This window comes from Lithobates pipiens, unplaced genomic scaffold, assembly GCF_037356315.1.
Source record: "Lithobates pipiens isolate NorthernLeopardFrog02 unplaced genomic scaffold, aLitPip1_a1.2 Scaffold_23, whole genome shotgun sequence".
In the NCBI taxonomy this organism is placed as follows: domain Eukaryota; kingdom Metazoa; phylum Chordata; class Amphibia; order Anura; family Ranidae; genus Lithobates; species Lithobates pipiens.
The window spans coordinates 84,792,171-84,813,243 of record NW_027507785.1 but is presented as its reverse complement, the minus strand read 5'-3'; positions in this window follow the sequence as shown (position 1 = coordinate 84,813,243).

The following is a 21,073-nucleotide window of genomic DNA, read 5'->3' as shown; positions in this document are numbered from 1 at the left end:
CTGACAGTTAAGCCCCCCCCCCCCCCCGCCCCGTTATACTTACCTGACCCCTCGAAAGTCCCGCGCTTGTCCCCGACCAGCCTGGCCGCTGATTGGTTACAGTGTATGGATTGAAACCAGCGCAGCCATTGACTCACGCTGCTGTCAATCACATCCAATGACGTGGAGTGCCGGGGCGGGGCCGAGTGATACAGTGCGTGGCTATAGCCGTCGGCTGTATCATGGGAGCGTGCCCGCCAGTACTCCACATCATGCAAGGGAGCGCGCATGAAGTTGTGGAGTCCTTGCGGGGGGAAGCCGAGACAGCCACCGAGGGACCCCAGAAGACCAGGTTTGGGGCCACTCTGTGCAAAACAAGCTGCACAGTGGAGGTAAGTATAACATGTTTGTTATTTTAAAAAAATATATACATTTCTTTACAACCCCTTTAAGGCCCAACTTTGCGATCAACTTAAAAAGAAAGTAAATCCATTCCAGAAAACCGTTTTATTTCCAACCTGCGCCGGTAATGTAACACTTCCATTGGTTGTGCTCTCAACCAAACTGTCCATCCAATGGTTGGTGTCATAACTGATCACATGAGCAGCACCATGGCAGTTGTATATTAAACAGAGGCACAGTTGGCCATTTCCTTGGCTGAAAACAATAGGGGGATTTACGTACACTTTAATATGCTCCCAATTCTTTCTCCCCCAAGCATAGTTTATATGTTTTTAATCCTAATGTTTTTCATTTCAGAATATCTAATTAGGCATGAAATCTATTTTGTGTTCACTTTTGAGTTTTTTTTATCACTTCTTATCTTTACAGGATGTGAAGTGAATTCTCCCCAACTGGCGCACAAATGGCAATAAAAAGCTGACAGCTGCTCTAACCCTTCCCTACTCTTTCCAAAACAAAATAAAACCTTTTGCCTGGAGTTGAGCTTGAAGAAACACACACATGAAGCTGGTCCCTTCAGTCCACTCCAGTCTAAACAGCACTGACAGTCCTACTCCCGACCTGCCTTGCTCCTGTCCTACAGACCCACACACGAAGCTCTGCCCCTCTGCTTGGCTCCCTTGCACCATGACACCACACGACACCCTCGGACACCGCCTCCATTAGAGCTGCCGAACACACTGTAGCGGGGACTCTGATGGTCTCGGTCGGCTCTGGACTGAGCCGAACATCACAACCATATTTTTTACTGATGACTTTTTCCTTTTACTGGCATTTACTGGCAGCAGAAAATTGCCTGTTTCTTTAACCACTTTCAGACCGCACCAATTTGCTGGTCAAAGACCAGACCACTTTTTGCGATTCGGCACTGCGTCGCTTTAACTGACAATTGCGCGGTCGTGCGACGTGGCTCCCAAACAAAATTGACGTCCTTTTTTTCCCACAAATAGAGCTTTCTTTTGGTGGTATTTGATCACCCCTGCGGTTTTTATTTTTTGCGCTATAAGCAAAAATAGAGCGACAATTTTGAAAAAAACGCATTATTTTTTACTTTTTGTTATAATAAATATCCCCCAAAAATATATAAAAAAAACACATTTTTCCCTCAGTTTAGGCCGATACGTATTCTTCTACATATTTTTGGTAAAAAAAATCGCAATTAGCGATTATTGATTGGTTTGCGCAAAAGTTATAGCGTTTACAAAATAGGGATAGTTTTATAGCATTTTTATTAATAATTTTTTATTATTTTTTTTTTACTAGTAATGGCGGCGATCAGCGATTTTTATTGTGACTGTGACATTGTGGGGGACCCATCGGACATTTTTGACACATTTTTGGGACCATTGTCATTTATACAGTAATCACTGCTATATAATGTAAATGAGACTGGCAGTGAAGGGGTCAACCAGTGGGTGGCAGTGTAGGGGTTAAGTGTTCCTAGGGGTGTGTTACTAACTGTGGGGGGGTTGGGCTTTCATTTAGTGAACACTGATCTCTGCTCCAATCACATGGAGCAGAGATCAGCGTCACTAGTTGCTAGGCAGAATGGAGAAATGTTGTTTACAACGGCACTTCTCCATTCGGCCGCTCCGTGAGACGATCGCGGGGATGCCCGCGGCGATCGAGTCCGCGGGTCCCGCGACCGGACTCATGGGGGTCCCGACCAGCGCGCTGCCGGCGGCGCGCTCCCGATGGCAGGGCGGCAAATTTAAAGGGACGTACATGTACGCCCATTTGCCTGCCCGTGCCATTCTGTCGACGTACATCGTCGTGCGCTGGTCGGCAACTGGTTAATGGCTGCCAGTAAAAATACTGACGGTTGGCAAAAATTGTAAATATGGTGCTGTGGGGTTGATTTACTATAGGCAAATAGATTGTGCAAGTGCAGTTGTTTCAGAGCTTAGTAAATGAGGTAAAGCTTCACTTTGCAAAGAATACCCAATCACATGCAAGGAAAATTAAAAAATAGCATTTTTGCTTGCACATGATTGAATGCAGGAAGTCAGCAGAGCTTCTGCTCATTTACTAAACACAAGAGCAACTGTACTTGGAGAGTGCAACTGCACTTTGCAAAGTGCACAGCCTCTTTGCCTTTAGTAAATCAACCCCTCTCTGTCACTAGTATTTAATACAGTGGGGTTGATTTACTAAAGACAAATAGACTGTCCATTTTGCAAAGTGTAGTTGACCTCTGCAAGTACAGATGTTCCAGAGCTTAGTAAATGAGGCAAAGTTTCAATCACAAAGAGTACCCAATCACATGCTTGCAATGCATGGATGATGGAACTCAGTAGAGCTTCTGCTCATTTACTAAGCTTGGAAGCAACTGCAAAGTGCACAGTCTATTTGTCTTTAGTAAATTTACCCCATTGTTTTTCTGCAGAAAGCACATCAACCCCATTAGCCTATTATGATGCCATTCATTTTGAACAAATTAAGGCAATTCAATGGGGGTTATTTACGAAAGGCAAATCCACTTTGCACTGCAAGTGCACTAGGAGATGCAGTTGCTCTAAATCTAAGAGGTAGATCTGAAATGAGTGGAAGCTCTGTTGATTTTATCATCCAATCATGTGCAAGCTAAAATGCTGTTTTTTATTTTCCTTACATGTCCCCCTCGGATCTACAGCGACTGCACTTCCAAGCTCACATTCAGTGCAATTTCAAGTGCACTTGCAGTGCAAAGTGCATTTTCCTTTAATAAATAACCCCCAATACGGTGCAGCGCACGCTAAAAATGGACTATGTCCCTTTTTTGGACATTTTTGTGCTTTGTCAGCCCATTGATTTGAATGGTTTGCCTTATCACAACACACGTTCATGTGTGAAAAAGCCTGCATTAATTCACCAGACAGAAAAAAAGTAAGCCCAGCCTCAACTAGGTTAGATTTTATGCTTTAATGGATTGAATATGTGTCTTTCTCTGTGCTACTTAGACATTTTTTTTATAAAGAACCCTTATGCAGTTGGTTCATTTATTCACAGCTGTAAAGATTAGAGATTAAAATAATTGCACCTTTCATTTGAACATAATCCTTTCCTGCGCAGAGATTTAAGCTTGAAAAATGATGGAAAAGTTGACGGTGGAATATATTAATAGTTACCTTTAGGAAAATGACTGTTAGTTCCAGTAACACCTGCTTGACAAACAGGGAACTGAGGCTGCAGGTCTGTAGTATGCAGGTCTCAAGTCTCAGACGTGGCATGTAATGCCAAAGACTGATCAGGTCACTCCTGTGCGCAAGAATTTCACCAGAAAAATTAAAGCTGAACTAAAGGCAAAACTATTTTTTTTTTTTTTTATTTCGACTAGAATAAGGTAGGGATATATCCATTGTATCCACCCTTTTTAGATTGTAAGCTCTAACGATCAGGGCCCTCTGATTCCTCTTGTACCAAATTGTAATGTAACTGTAATGACTGCCCTCATGTTGTAAAGCGCTGAGCAAACTGTTGGTGCTATATAAAACCTGTATAATAATAATAATAATTGTCTGTTTTTTTCTTTTTTTTTGCCAACTATGTCACATTGGGGAGATTTTGCGTTACTTCCTGTCCCATAGCCAAAACAAGAAGTAAGAGGAAATCCCTCCAAAAGTAAGGGAACCTCTGGTTGTTATCAGAACTAGTGTCCCCATTGAAAGAATTCCCCTCTATTCCTTTTTTCAGTGACAACCCAATGTTTGGGATATTCTTTCACTTTCACTCTTGATGATAATGGTAAACAGGACAAATAACAAGAGTGAATCTTCCTAATGGGGACACTAGGGGTTATTTACTAAAGGAAAATCCACTTTGCACTGAAAGTGCACTTGGAAGTGCAGTCGCTGTAGATTCGAGGGGGGACATGCGAGGAAAATAAAAAACAGCATTTTAGCTTATACATGATTGGATGATAAAATCAGCAGAGCTTCCACTAATTTCAGATCTACCCCTTGAATTAAAGCGACTGCACTTCCAAGTGCACTCACAGTGCAAAGTGGATTTGCCTTTCGTAAATAACTCCCACAGACAGCAATAAAAAACTGACAGGTGTTCTAATCCCTCTCCACTCTATCCAAAAAAAAATAAAAAATGTTGCCTTTAGTTACAGTTTAGTTATAGTTTAAGTGTGAGTATTAAAAAAAAAGGATTAACGTTTACCATGTATTTATTATTCTGAAATCTCTGCAATAGGGGACAACAAAACAAAAACATATTGTTAGCATAGTCGAGGCAAGGGGGGGCCGGCTGTCTGATGAGGTCAGTCGCAGTGTGGAATTATGTTACTCGTCTGTGTATGCTACGTTCCAAAACGGTTTCATTTCTGTGATCCACACTCCTGCCAGTTGCTGTTGCGGCAGTTTGGGGATGGCCCCTTTCTGTTCCAACATGACTGCGCACCAAGCAAGGTCCATAAAGACATGGATGAGCGAGTTTGGGGTGGAGGAACTTGACTAGTCCTGACCTCAACCTGATAGAACTTTGGGATGAATTAGAGTGGGGACTGCGAGCCAGACCTTCTTGTCCAACATCAGTGCTTGACCTCACAAATGCATTTCTGGAAGAATGCTCAAAGATTCCCATACACACTCCTAAACCTTGTGGACAGCCTTCCCAGAAGAAGCGAAGCTGTTATAGCTGCAAAGGGTGGGCCAACTCAATATTGAACCCTACGGACTAACGTAGCTCCCAACTGTCCCTGATTTGGGGACTGTCCCTGATTTGGAACAAAGTCCCTCTGTCCTGCTTTCCTCCTCATTTGTCCCTCATTTTGGTCTGATCTATATAGTTGTATATTAAATACATTTTTTTATCTTTCAAAAAGTGTTTCCCAGAGCTAAACCTTTCATCCCATTTCCATATTGCTGCATTTGTAAATTCCAAAAGCCAGTATAAAGGAATAGTAATGGTTAAAAAGCACTTGTGGGTTTAACCAATAATTTTTTTTGCACTATTCTCCTTTAAGGGAAACAAGACAGGGGGAGTGTCCTATGGCTACATACTTTTGCTAATAGGTGTCCCTGATTCCCATCTCAGAAAGTTGGGAGGTATGGATGCCATTAAAGTTCATGTGTGTATAAAGGCAGACTTCCCAATACTTTTGACAATATAGTGTACATACACATACTAGGAAACCTAGATGATGCAAACATCATGCAAGTACTGTCGTAGTTGGAATTTGAACTGATGACCCTAGTGTTAACCACTAAGCCGCTCATATGCTTTTGTGTGGTTTTTCATATTTCCCTGAAAAAAGGGGAGCTGTTTGAACCCCTGAAATGAGATGGGTTTTCTATGCTGTCTCTTTTGTGAACGAGTATCAATAATAAAAGGTTTTCAAGCTTCCATTGGATTTTGTACACAAGAGTAATGCTGCGTACACAGGGTTGGACTTTTCGTCGTAAAATGTGCGATTGGAGCTTTTTGTCCGACCATGTGTAGGCTCCAGTTTCCATTGGAATTTCTGTCGCACAAAATTTGAGATTCGGTTCTCAAATTTTCCGACAACAAAATCCGTTGTCAGAAACTTCCGATCGTGTGTACACAATTCCAATGCACAAAGTGCAGCGCATGCTGGGAATCAAGAGCAGCACTGGCTATTGAACTTAATTTTTCTTTGCTCATTGTACATGTTGTACATCCCCACGTTCTTGGCGTTCGGAATTTCCGACAACATTTGTATGACAGTGTGTATGCAAGACAAGTTTGAGCCAACATCCTTCGGGAAAAAAAACAAAAAAATGGGATTTTGTTGTCAGAATGTCCGATCGTGTGTACAGGGCATTAGACAGGAAGACAGGGCAACTGGCTGGACCATTAAGGAATTCAAGGCCTCTTCAAAGTAAGGCTTCTTGCACATGGGAGTGTGTAGCTCTGTGCATTTGAGTGCACCTGGAACACACAAATGCAGGGTCCAGTCCCACTGCATGCAATCTGTCAAAGTTTATGGCAGGCTACAGCTGGACGGGGCCGAAATCTGTTCTGAGCTGTACTCACGTTTAGGGCCCTCTCTGTTCTAGGCATTTGTTTCTGTGAGCACCAGGGCTAGATGCTGCCCCTACTATATGTCTCCTGGCTGCACTAAACTAAACCGAGGCCTACAGGCTGGGGCTAGAACCCATAGCAGCGTAGTAAAGAAAGTCATATGCTTGGACGGGCATGTGTATATAAAATATACAATATATGTGTGTAATATAATAATAATAATATACGTGTGTGTGTGTGTGTGTATCCCCAGAGAGCCCTCCACTTACATAAGGGTGCCCAGAGAGCCTCCTCCTTACATCAGGGTTCCCAGAGAGCCCCCCTTACATTAGGGTCCCCAGGGAGGTTCCCCCTTAAAAGTAGGGTCCCCAGAGAGCCTCTCCCTTGCATCCGGGTTCCAGGGAGCCCCCCACTTGCATCAGGGTTCCAGGGAGCCACCCACTTACATCAGGGTCCCCAGAGTCCCCTTGGGGACCCCTGCAGAGTCTCGGGCCTATGGGCCCCAGATTCAGGGCTGTAGCCTCAAAATCCACCCCCTAGAGACGCCACTGCCTACAGGGAAAACAAGATGCATTAATGCGATTCCAATTTTGAATACACGTTAATATCATGGTCTGGCATTCAATTTTAGGTTTACTTATTGCAGCAAAAAAAAAAATGTTTTTAAAAATACTTAACTTCTACTTAATACAAAACTGAAAAAAAAAGTTTGGACTTTATGGACATGTTAATATTTTTCCAAACAATAGCCTATATATTTTAAAACGATAGATTAAAAACACATTTCTTGTGAGATGTAGGAAGGATGGCTTCAAAAATAAGAAAAGACTTTTCCCATTTTCTCTGAAGTACCCCTTGACAAGAAAAAAAAGACGATGAAAGCTTGAACGAAAGTTTGTCAAAACCAGGTGTTTGAACATAGCCAAGTGCCAAAATAATTCCGCCCTTTGTTACTGCATCAACATCTTGTTAAAATTAATTCCACTAAGTTTGAGAACATCTGGCCTGTTTTCTATCCAAAGCACTATCTGTACTGTGCACAGATCTCGGGCTGGTCTCCTCATAGCTGATCTGCTGGACGGGATAGGTTCCCAGTTGAAGCTGTTTGTTTTTCATCTGTTTTTCTTGACTTTAAAGGGCTTTGAGGTAAAAGTGAGCTTCATTTAAAGTGGATCCATCATTTACAGGGACAATATTGTATAGCACTTTTTTTTTTTTTTACTTATTGTTAGGACTAAAAAAAAAAACATAAAAATGCATATATTTTTTACATTCTTAGTTTAAAATACACCTATATTCCTGAGTACATTGTTGCCACTATATAAATATCTGTAATAAATAATAAAAATATATTCATATATTGTCCCTTTGGGGTTGATGTACTAAAACTGGAGAGTACAAAATCTGTTGCAGCTGTGCATGGTAGCTGTGACGATCCGCCAGGCACCCAGCCTGGGTTCCGCTGTCAAGACAGCTTTCTCCACACTGGAACCAGGAACCAGGTATATATGCCAGTGAATATTGCACACAAGAACTAGGCGACACTAGCTTAGGTGCAAACTGGAACTGCCTTTACTGTAAATTCACACAGAATATATACCTCACAAGATCAGGTAAGAGCTTGATCACATTATCCTAAATGATGCAAACTGTAAACAACTACCCTGTTTCCCCCAAAATAAGACCTAGTGTGATTGTTGGTGATGGCTGCAATACAAGCCCTACCCCCCCCCCCCCCCATAAGCCCTAGTTAAAGTCCTTGTAGGTCTTATTTTCAGGGTAGGGCTTATTTTTGAGGAAACAGGGTAGGGCTTATATTGCAGTCATCACCGACAATCACTCTAGGTCTTATTTACAGGGGGGGGGACGGGACAGGGAAGTCATCTAGACAAGCCTAGGTGACTCAGGTCAGTGCCCACCCAGACAGTTCGGCACCAGTAATAAAGAGGACTCAGGGCTGTCCAAATCTCAATAACCAGCTTTCTTTTCACATACACCTTCTCACTGAGTTTCAGGTTGGCAGAGACCATCATGGCTTCCTTGGCTGTTAAATGTGATAATGTAATCTTGCATTATATAACAAGACATCTTCCTGAATGCTTGTAGGTCCCTCAAATGCCAGGGCCCATAGTCTACAGGAAAAAGGCTATCCTGCAGTCCCCCACCCAAAAGCCCCTGTCCCTGTTGGGTCTATCACAGTAGCCAATCAGCTTCTAACTTCAGCTTGTTCATTTAAATTTGACAAAAAAAAATGGAAGCTGATTGGTTTCTCTGCAGAGCTGCACCAGATTTAGCATTCTCTAGTTTTAGTAAATTAACCCCTTTGTGTCTACACTCACTTCTCCATTATCTATGGAAGGCAGGCTGGACTTGATGGAAATAGTAGGTTACATTGTCCTGTCAGGTCAGGGGAAGTCACAAGATCAACAGGTATTTTTGTACTTGCTAAAAATGTTCTTGGCCCAAAAAAAGAACCACACCACCACCGTATTCAAAAGAATGCACTTACCACATCTATTGACTAGTAAGTTGTGAAATATTACATTTTTTTGTTTTTAGGTTTAGGAAGAAGAGCAAGATGTATCAAGAAATGTATTATTATTCTGCAATTAAAATCATAATATGAAACGTTGCTGTAGTCCCATGTAACATCACAGTGTTACACATGAAAACAAATGCAGCCACAAAAAAACACATATACACAATAGAAAAATACACCCCCTGAGTCTATATTATATTGGCACTCTCCCTCGAATTCAAAAGCCATGCCCAGGAAAAAAAAATAATTTGAAGCCTGGATACACTTAAAATCAGGATAATCCTAACAATGACATTTTAGTATTTTTAGCCAGTAGTCAGTTTCTTTATCATGCTTCCAAGGCTTCCCCTTATCTTCTGTGTAAAAAACTGTTGTGTACAGAGCTCATTAGCTCATGCTGATTCCTACACAAACATGCAAATGATTGAGTCAGTCAGAACAGTAACATCCCATGGCTGCTTTTTCAAAGTGCTCATTGGGAATTTCAAATCAGAAACAGAGAGTCTGAAAGGAAGCAGCTTCTGCTGTTCTCTCTTCAGAAACCCATAATGATCTGTTAATATTTATGTAATGGGTATCCCCGGTATTAAATGTTTATTCAAATATGTCTTTTGGAGTGGCAAAGAGACCAGAGAGACCCGAGGAAATCCACATAAGCACAGGGAAAATGTGCAGACTCAATGCGGATATCATCTTAACTGGAATATGACCAGTGGGGACCACCATTCTTTCATGCTTAGGGAAATTAAGGTTTATTCATTTCTTTTACTGGGATAGGAGATATGGAAGTACACTTAGCAAACATATAAAATCCTGAACTATGAAGATCTACCCCTTAAACTTATGATTTTGTCTAGCATTTTCCTCTAAAAAAGATTCCAACCTAAAACTCTTTGCCATATAGGCTATTATTTGCAGTAAATGTGCTCCAAACACTTCCTCCAAGATAAACCACAATTTAATTTTATAAAGCGAATGCATAAATCCTTTACTTTCCTACTCTTACCATACTTCTTTCCTACAACCAACCCAAAGAGCTCATATTCTGTTTCAGTTTATGGTAGATACTGGATAGTTAAACTATCTTATATCTTTTGGGAACTCTTTTGGTGAGATCTCTGTGGTGAGTTTCTGGGTTTTCACATCTGCTGTGCCCATTATGAGGGGTTCCCACCACCCCTGCAGTTTTTTAAATTTATTGTATACTATGGAGAATTTAACAAGAGGAGAAGGGACACAAAAAGTTGGATGGGAAAACCCAAAACACCCAAGTGGACAAGAACAGATCTGGCAATTAGGGCAGCTGGACCTTGCTGTGGGAGTGTTCCAAACATATGACAAGTCAGGGTTGACTCAATGCACTAGGTTCCCCCGAGCATTACAGCAAGCTCAGTGTGTTACCATACATAGTTACATAATTAGCTAAATTGAAAAAATACACAAGTCCATCTAGTTCAACCAACTTAAAAAAAAACAAAAAAAACATACAATCCCATATACACAGCCCTATACCCACAGTTGATCCAGAGGAAAGCAAAAACACGCATGATCCAATTTGCTTCAGCAGGGGAAAAAAATCCTTCCTGATCCCCAAGAGGCAATTGGATATTTCCTGAATCAACTTTATCTATGAATGTTAGTATCCAGTTATATTATGTACATTTAGGAAAGAATCCAGGCCTTTCTTAAAGCAAAACTACTGAGCTGGCCAAAACCACCTCTGGAGGAAGTCTATTCCACATCTTCACAACTCTTACTGTGAATAAACCTTTCCATATTTGGAGATGACATTTCTTTTCCTCCAGATGTAAAGAGTGCCCCCTAGTCCTCTGTGATGACCTTAAAGTGAATAACTCAACACCAAGTTCACTATGTGGACCACTTATGTATTTGTATTTGATTTTATCCCGCCTTAATCTCCTCTTCTCAAAAGAAAATAAATCCAGTTCCTCTAATCTTTCCTCATAGCTGAGCTCCTCCATGCCTCTTACGTTGCGTAGTTGTAATGCACAATATGGTGTGAATGGGCCCTAAGTAAAATACCACTTTTTTATGGACTAGCCCTTTATAGTCTGACATTTCCCAGCTAGTGGATTATCATCATTTCAACTACCAAAAGCACATAGAATTCAAAGCTATTCACATTTTATTTTTACTGTTCCATTATACGTCCCCTTTAATTTTTTTATATTACCTGGCTTTTATACAAACAGAAAATCAAAGTCCTATTTTTCTTCTGGTTGTTTTTATTCACCTTCACATCTTTGTGTGAATAAAAGAAAAGGAAAAAAGGGATTTCTTTTTCTTTTGTGAGGGCTGCAAAAAGAACAGTTCATCCTTAGGAAAATATTGGCGCTGGCCAGTTGCCAGGAAGGAGATTGAAGACTTGATGCCATGCTTTTCTAAAGAGCCATTTCAGGGTTTGCACAAGGTGATCCTGAATGTGTTCCTTTCCATTAATAGGAATGTATGGTCTGTTTAAATATTTCTTAGACATAGACGTAGACATAGATCTGCTTAATGTAAATTATGCGCTCATTGTATTTTTATGGTTGAAACCTTGTTTCTATGTATAGGTTGTCATTTTTTATATGTACATGGAGCAGCTATTTTTGCCCATTCTTTGCTTTGCAGTGCAACACAACAGTTGTGCTTTACTGCTCCTTCAAGCCTATGGGTCACCAACCCTTTGAAAATAATTCTTCCTCTCTGGCTGACATCTTAAGAATTCCTAAGGTGGTTGTAAAGGCTGAAGTTTTTTTTTTACTTCATGTATTCTATGCATGAAGGTAAAAAAACATTCTGTGTGCTGCTCCCCCCACAGCCCCCCTAATACTCATCTGAGCCCCCCTCGATCCAGCGAAGTGTATAAGAGCCTCGGCTGTCCCTGGACTTGCTCTCCTCATTGCCTAAGACAGCAGAGAGAGCCATTGGCTCCCGCTGCTGTCAATCACAGCCAGTGAGCCAATAAGGAGAGAGCATGAGGCCACGGCTCTATGTGTCTTATGGATGCACAGAGCAGGGCTCGGGAGCGAGCTCGCACCAGTGCTCCCATACCAATATGGTCCCACAAGCACAGAATAGAAAAATAGCCGTTGCTCACCCATAAATGTGCTCAGTTCACAAGAAATGGTGTCAGCCCTGCCCAGTTGTCTTTGGGTATACTACAGAACAGGACACAGAATAATTCTCAATTGCTATCAGGGTCAACATGCATTTTTTGCTCATATCAAAAAGATATTTTAAACAATATTTTAAACAAAATGACCAAAAGACAGCAATTACACTATATATATATATACTGTATATTAATACAAAAACAAAATATGGAAGAGCAAGCTTGTGAAAATGTGAAGGTCATATAAAAATGATTTTACTTCCCATTTAAAGTCACAGAAATAAATATGCAGTCTGATAGTCAATGGGCTTAATATATTAAAAGATTAGTGAACCTGTATTCATAGCCAATCATGTGCCGGCAAACTAAGGAAAAAAAATGTATGATTGAATGCTTAAAGTAAGCACAGCTTTACCCTATTCATTAAAATAGATCGAAAGGCATTTTTGATAGAGTAAGGGAGGGTTATAACCCCTGTCAATTTTTTTTTTTTTGCCATCTGTGCCCCATTGGGGAGATTTTCCTTCACTTCTTGTCCCATAGCCAAAAAATAGGAAGTGTTAGGAAATCCCTCCAAAAGTGAGGGAATCCCTGGCTGTCACCAGGATCCCCAGAACTAGTGTCCCAATTGGAAGATTTCCCCTCTCCCCCCTGTGATAGCTAATCACAGCGATCCCACTTCTAAACAGTAGTACTATTTCTATTGGAGAGCCTGGCCCTTCCTATGTCCTAACAGGGGAACGAGGAGGGTTTATTGAATGAATTCATTCAATGGGTCCTCCAGGTTGCAGTGTAGGAAATAGCAAATCCAAGGGGGGTTTACAGGACCGCTACCCTCCAATGTCTTGGGAATAATTTGGGTAGCAGTTAAAAGGCCACTGACCGCCAATGTTGTAGAATGTTTTGGGGTGGGGGTTCAAATGCCCCTGACCAACACTGATGAAAGGTGGGGGGGTTTAAAATGCCCCTGAACATCAATGAGTAGGAGATTGGGGGGGATTAAAAGGTCACTGACCAGCATTTTTGTGAATTTTTTTGGGTGGGAGGTTGACCGTCAATGATTTCAAGATTTTTCTGGGGGGGGGGGGGGGATTTAAAATGCTGTTGACCACCACTGTTGTGGGATTTTTTGGGTGTGGGTGAAAAAGCCGCTGACCACTAATGATATGGGATAATGTTTTAGTGGGGGGGGGGGGGGATTACACTCCTCTGGCCACCAATGTTGTACAATTTGTAGGTGGGGGGGGGTTAAAATAACACTAGGTGGGGGGTTCAAATGCTACTGACTAGCAGTGATTGTTGGATTGTTTCCCACAATCACCGCACTGGCAGAGAAAGGAAAGTCCCCCATTCTAAAGACCTATAGGTGTAGCTACACAGAGAAACTAAAATTCACATTTTTACACATGTAGCTGGTAGTTACAGCCATAAAAACAAGTAAATTAGTGGAAAAGAAAACCCTGGTTGAATTTATCGGGAACAACTGTGAGTGTTTCCAGCCATGACAGGCGTATCTGCTCTAACCTTGTCCTCTAATGCAGGCAAGCTGTAATGCCTAATGTGTTTTGCAATCCTAGAGCAATTAGTTTCAGCACTATAAACATAACAGATCTGTGCTGTTATCCATCAGCCAGGCACAGTATCAAAGTTCTGAAACCCACATCAAACACATTGTTGTTATTAAAGGACAGAACAATGAACACCGAGGAAAGTGAAAGAATTGGGGCTGGGGAGTCGGGACACAGACTGTCCTCTAAAATTCCGAGGACTTTACCGACAGCCTCCTGACTGCGGGGTAGATTCAGTGAAGTGTGCAGAATGTCCTTGTTACTTTTAGTTTTTAAATGGGGCATAAAACCCAATAGAAGTCCAAACTGAGTAAATATAATGGAGCATTAAACCTACAGGAAAAATCAAGATTATGTTATTGTTTAAAGCTGAGCTCTGGGATAACCAGATATTGTCTACATACAAGAGGCATTTGTGTTCTTCCTTGAATCTTGGTGTGTAGAAAAGTAGCTGGATAGCCGCACTCCGAATTATTCAACTTTATTTCAAAAATGTAATTAAAATCATAGCATCTAGGCTGGTAAACAGACTAACTGCACAGCCGCTGAATAAGTCGGAGTGCAGCTATCCAGCTACATCTTTTCTACTTCAGTTCCTGTTGCAAACAGAGCCAGCACCCTGTGGGATTGTGGAGGCAGCTGTTTTGGGAGAAGTCATTACCTTAGAGTGGTAATTCTTTGTATTTGAATCTTGGTGTGCTTTGTGTATTTCTCTCAGATCTGTGCAATGTGAAACAAAAAGAGCAGTTCCAATCTCTCTCCTTGTGTAGGGTGACTGGTCCCTTTAGAGTCCATTAGTTCATTAGGAAGTAGCATAAGTCTATATCTCTGGAACCCCAACTGGGCTCCCACAATGGGTGGTTTTAAGCAAGGTAACACACATCCCGACACAGCTCCTATTCCCTTCTTATGGAGCAGAGGGCAATACCTCCTAAAAAGCTTGGGAAAACTTGACCAGCAGTGTGACCCCTTGCTTCTCTGGACTTTCCACTCTACAGGGCAGCATTACTAAACAGTGCAATTAACCCACATTGCAATACAGGAATTTAACCGGTTCCCAAACAGCGCACGCCGATGTACGTCGGCAGAATGGCACAGGCAGGCATATTGGCGTACAGGTACGTCCAATCTTTTTTTTTTTTTTTTAACATAAAGTTTATTTAACCATAAAAAAACACACAAGTAATACAATCCAGAATCATTACAGTTTAGCCAGACAATGTTGCACAATCAATAACCCTGTTATTAATCAAATACATACATAGACAATCGGGGTATTGTTGTGGGGCAGAGCCCACTCTCAGCCCTTGCCGCCCGCCAGCATCTAGTGTACAGATATAGCACTTGATTAAAATGCACCCCCAGGGGAGGGGGGGACAAAGGGGCGCAGGCCCACCACGTCCCCCCCGCCCCCCCGCCCCCATGACCACCACCCAGCAGCCCCAAGTCCACAGCAGGCCCCATCAATCCGGAGAAGAGCACCCGGCTATCCAATAGTCAGTTGTTTAGCCTCTACCCAGTCCGCCCATATTCTGTCAAACTTCCCTGGGCAATTCCTCCCCATATAAGTTAATTTATATAAAGGCAACGCATTATTAATAAGTTGCAGCCAGAGCTGCCTGGAGGGGGGTTGAGCCTGATTCCATTTCAAGAGAATAGCCTTCCTAGCATACATACAGGTGTAAAAGACAAATAGCTTTTTTCCGCTGGGGAGCCTCAAGGAAGGAGCAGATACCCAGGAGGAGGGGGGCTGGACTGCAGGGTACATTCAGTTGCCCTACAGAATTGATGTCATCCAGGACCTCCAACCAGAACTCCCTGATCGGCGGACATGACCAAACCGTGTGGAAGAAGTCTGCCTCCCCCACTCCGCATCTGGGGCATGCCGTCGATCTGTCCGGATACATCTTGGCCAACTTCAGCGGGGAAAAGTAGGCCCGATGAAGGAACTTGAGTTGGCCAAATCTGTCCCTCGAGGAAATAGCCAAGGTCAGGTACTGCCGAAGCCCTTCCTCCCACTCCTCCCCCGTCAGGTCCGCTATGTCCCGTCTCCAAGTCTCATACAACTGAGAGACCTTAGAGGTGTCTAATAGAGTCAGCATATTGTAGATGGTCGATAGTGTTTTACGTTGCTCTGGGGAACGAAGCTCTGATTCCAAAGCCGACATCTGTAGGGTGATCGGTTGGGGAAATTGGGATCTGTATGCGTGGCCCACCTGCAAGTACCTAAAAAACATCCGGTTCGGAAGGCCCCTAAGGGCCTTCAGAGCATCGAACGTAATGAGTTGCCCCTGGGACACTATATCCCCCAGAGTGGCAATCCCATGCCTTGTCCATACCACTGGGTCCGGGATCGAGTGAAAGTGGGGGAGTCTCGGGTTACCCCATAACGGTGTCTCCGGGGACCACGTGTCAGGTTCCTCTAATTTCCTGGTCACCGTGTCCCATACCTGAACAGTCGTCCTCATAGGTGTCGTCACCCCCGGATTAGCTCTCGGCCCAGTAAATATTAGATTCCGCAGTGTCTCGCCCGACTCCAATAACACTGCCTCCACCACCGACGCCGGATTCACCCTTTCCCGGGTTAACCACCACTTGACTGTCACTAGAACCGCCGCCCAATAATATTTAAGAAAACACGGGAGGGCAAGACCCCCCAACGTGACCGGTAGCTGTAACGTAGTTTTTGCTATCCTAGGTGCTCTCCCATTCCAAATAAAGGACACCATCACACTGTCCAGTCTCCTAAAGAAGGACATAGGTATGTTGACGGGGGTCTGTCTAAAGAGATAGAGGAGACGGGGTAGGATGGACATTTTAATTAAATTGACTCTACCCACCGGGGAAAGGGGAAGAGATCTCCACACCGCACATTGCTGGGCAACCCGAGTCACCACTGGGGCGAGGTTAAGTGCAACGAAGTTCCCAAGATCACCATCAATCTCCACTCCTAGATATTTAAACCGGGAGACCCGCTTGAGCTGTCCATCCAACTCTCCTGGGCCCACCGCTGAATGAAGAGGAAATAATACTGACTTGCCCCAGTTTATACAGACCCCTGAGTACCTCCCAAATCCGTCAATAACTTCAAGGGCCCGTTTCAGGGAGGAACCATCGTCTCTAAGATACAACAGAGTGTTGTCTGCATAGAGCGACACCTTCTCCTGCTGGGGACCTATGTCTATTCCCCTCACCCGGGTCTCAGATCTGAGGAGGATAGCCATAGGTTCTATCGCCAAGGCGAACAGCCCCGGCGACAGAGGGCAACCCTGTCTCGTCCCCCGCCGCAAGGGGAAGGGTGGAGAGAGGACCGTCCCCGTACGCACCCTAGCAGTCGGAGATCTGTACACAGCCTGAACCCAGGAGACGAAGACGGGACCAAAGCCAAACCTACGGAGGACCTCCCAGAGATAGATCCACTCCACGGAATCAAAGGCCTTTTCCGCATCAAGGGAGGCCACCACCGCTTTGTCAACGTCCCCGACCCCCGAGGACAAGACCGCATACAGTCTCCGAAGATTGATGTCCGTCCCCTTTCCAGGCATAAAGCCCGACTGATCCTCATGGATTAGGGTAAGTATCACCTCATTGAGACGCCTGGCGAGGATTTTAGTCAAAACCTTTGCGTCGGAATTAAGAAGGGAGATAGGCCTATAGGAGGAGCAGAGCTGGGGGTCCTTCCCCGGCTTAGGTATGACCACAATAATAGCTTGATCCATAGAGTGGGGAAGCTCACCGTCAGTCAACGTCTTTGTAAACATGTCATAAAGGGGCGTAAATTAGGCAGGCCCCGGGGAGGCGACCCCCCACCCAAGACAATACCAGTTCCCGCCCAGTTGCTACAGTAGGGGCGGAGCCCCAAGGCAACCCCCAGGCATATTAACCACATGTACTCATGACCTCTTAACTGTCTGACATATAATAAAACTACAGAATAACTCTGCAAGCTAAAAACAAAACAGAACAAAAACTTAAACACCCAACCCCTCCCTCCCCACACCCCGCCAAACATAGCAGAGGGTGTTTGCATACCCAAACCAACCAAGAGTCTTAATTAGGAATGTCTCCTAGGGGGGGGAATATGGCACAGACAGCACCCCAAGGACCCAACCCCCACCGGGAAAGAGAACCAAATGGGGGGGGGACGCGGAAGCCAGGGAGCCCCACACCGCACCACGTAAAATGAAATAAAAAATAAAAAATACCAAAAAGAGAAAAAGAAGAAAAATTGTCTGCATTAGTAGAGCGTAGCAGTCCCGTACACTGAGGAGAACATGTGCGGTTGCCATCCACCAACAACAGTCACCCAGTCTCTCAACTTGTGTCCCACCCGCCGGTCCCAGCTCCCCCAGCCTCAGGAGGAGAAGTCATACGGGGGACAAGGAGCAAAGACGTGCCCCACCAAGGTGCAAAGCCAGGAGAAGTCAGATAACTGCCCTGCACCCGTCCAGAGACAGGCAGCCGTGTCTCCAGCATGATGCAGCCCAGGGCCGATTTGTTGCAGAGGCAGCGACCCGCCATAGCTCAGCGTCCCGTACAGCCCCGCCGCAGTCGGTGACCGCGGGAGGGGGGGAAGGGGAAACCAAGGGGCCCACTGAGCGGGCAGCCACCGGGGACACACAAGGAGAAGTAGGCCTAAAAAGTCAGGGCGAAGAGCAGGTGGCAGGAGCACACAGGCGGACAGGGACAACACTGACCTCAGGGGAGAAAAGAAATGGGCTAGCGATCCCGGGGCAGCGACTCCAGCCAGCGGGACACATCCTCCGGAGCAGTGAAGAATTTCGAGGACTCTCCGTCCACGACTCGCAGCTTAGCCGGGAACAACATATTGTATTTCAGGCCTCTTGCACGAAGTTGTCCCTTCACATGGTCGAACGTACGACGAAGGCGCTGGGTCTCGGTTGAGTAGTCCGGGAAGATCATAATCCGAACGTTCTCATACCGCAGCTCCTTGATCTTCCTCGCCTCCCGTAGCACAAGATCCCGATCACGAAAGTTCAGAAGCCTGAAGATAAAGGTCCTCGGCGGCGTCCCAGGCGGTCCCTTCACCGACGGCATCCTATGCGCCCGTTCGACCGCAAATTGCGGGGAGAAGGTTGTCTGGGGTAGGAGGGTACGCAGGAGTTGTTCAGCAAAAGTAGCCGGGTCGCGGCCCTCTGCCCCCTCCGGGAGGCCCACCAGGCGGAGATTATTCCTCCGGTTCCTGTTCTCTTGGTCTTCCGCACGGGACTCCAGCACCTTCATCTTCACCTGCAGAGTCCGGATAGATTCACCATGCCTATGAACGGTATCCTCCGTGTCTCCCACACGTCGTTCAGCTTCAGTCAGACGCTCTCTATATTTATCCATGTCCCTGCGAATTAGACCCATCTCCAGCTGCATGTGGTCGATCTTGGCTGTCAACGTGGTCTGACACCCCGCAATGGCCTGCATAAGAGCCGTGAATTGCTCACTCCCCAGCGCAGCCGTCGCCTCCGTCGCCTCCGGGGTATCAGTCTGGGACGCCATGTTGGAGGAGCATGCACGTGCGTCCTGGTCAGCCGGTGGGGACTTCAGGTTCTGCTGCCGCTTCCTCTGCGATCCAGGGTTGCCTCTTCGCATTCCCGGGACAAAGTGGCACCCGTCCGGGAATATAAGGGTGATTAAAAGTCTCTCTAGGCGGATAATTGAACCAATGCGGTGCGGAGCTCCCTCTACACACGTCCACTCAGGTCGCCATCTTGCCACGCCCCCCCGTACGTCCAATCTTTAATGCCGCCCTGCCATCACGAGCGCGCCGCCGGTGGGGCGCTCGCGTGCTAGTCGGGACCCCCGTGAGTCCGGTCGCGAGTCCCGCGGACTCGATCTCCGCTGGCATACTCGCGATCATCTCACGGAGCGGCTGAACGGAGAGATGCCGTTGTAAACAGCATCTCCCCGTTCTGCCTAGCAACTAGTGACGCTGATCTCTGCTCCATGTGATTGGAGAAGAGATCAGTGTTCATTAAATGAAAGCCCAGCCCCCAACAGTTAGTAACACACCCCTAGGAACACTTAACCCCTACACTGCCACCCACTGGTTAACCCCTTCACTGCCAGTGTCATTTACACAGGAATCACTGCATTTATATAGCAGTAATTGCTGTATAAATGACAATGGTCCCAAAAATGTGTCAAAAATGTCCGATGTGCGGTTCATACGCTTAGGGCTTTAGTGAGCACTAGGGCGAGCTTACGAGACTTAGAGGTTGGGAAGACGGAGAAAGCTCTTTCTATGATAAAGCGAACAAATCCCATACACTTTTAGCAAGGCAACTCCGTGAGAGGACTGCGGTCACCACACCCGTTTCCATCAAAGATGCATCTGGCACTTTGCATTCACACCCTTCTAAAATCACCCAACTTTTCCATGACTATTATTCCACCCTTTACAATGACCCGAGCGTTCCCCATAACCCTCCGACTCCCGCTTTGACCCAAGCAATTGACGAATATCTGTCGGACTGTGACCTCCCAAGGTTGTCTCCCACGGCCCTGCTTAGCCTTAACTCTCCAGTGGTAGATGAGGAAGTAGAGGACATAATTAAAGCCCTCCCTAACAACAAGGCCCCTGGGCCTGACGGCCTGCCCTACCTTTACTATAAATCTTTTTTGCCGATCCTGCTTCCCCGACTTACTTCATTATTTAATGCTTTCATGGGCGCGACAGCCATCCCGAGGGATATGCAAACGTCCTTCCTGACCGTGCTTCCCAAACCCGGGAAAGATCACACTCTATGCTCTAGTTATAGGCCAATAGCTCTCCTAAATTCGGATTTAAAAATTTTTACTAAGTTATTGGCTAACAGACTGAATGTTTTTATGCCCTCATTGATACATAGAGACCAAGTGGGGTTCATCCCCGGCCGTCAGGCAGGGGATAATACCAGGAGAGTGATTGATCTTGTGGAGGTGGCGAACAGGAACAATACGGAAGCACTACTCCTTAGTTTAGATGCAGAAAAGGCCTTCGATAGGCTAGGCTGGCCCTTCCTGTTCGCCACGCTCCGGAGGGCGGGGGTGGAGGGCCCTTTCCTACAGGCTATCTCTCACCTCTACTCGTCCCCGAGGACACAGGTTAGGACCCAGTTTGCCCTCTCTCCTGCGCTGCCTATTACTAATGGAACTCGGCAGGGATGCCCTCTATCCCCTCTTTTGTATGCCCTGTGCATCGAACCCCTTGCTGCCCGTATAAGGCTAAACCCGAGCATTCATGGCATCCCGGTCCGGACAAGGGACTTTAAAGTGTCCCTGTTTGCGGATGATGTCCTCCTATCCTTGACTCAGCCACATGTTTCCCTGCCGAATCTCCATAAAGAATTGGACGCCTACAGCCTTCTCTCGGGCTACAAAATTAATAATTCAAAGACGGAAGCCCTTCCCCTTAATATGGCCCCGAGGACTTTGTCCACCCTATCC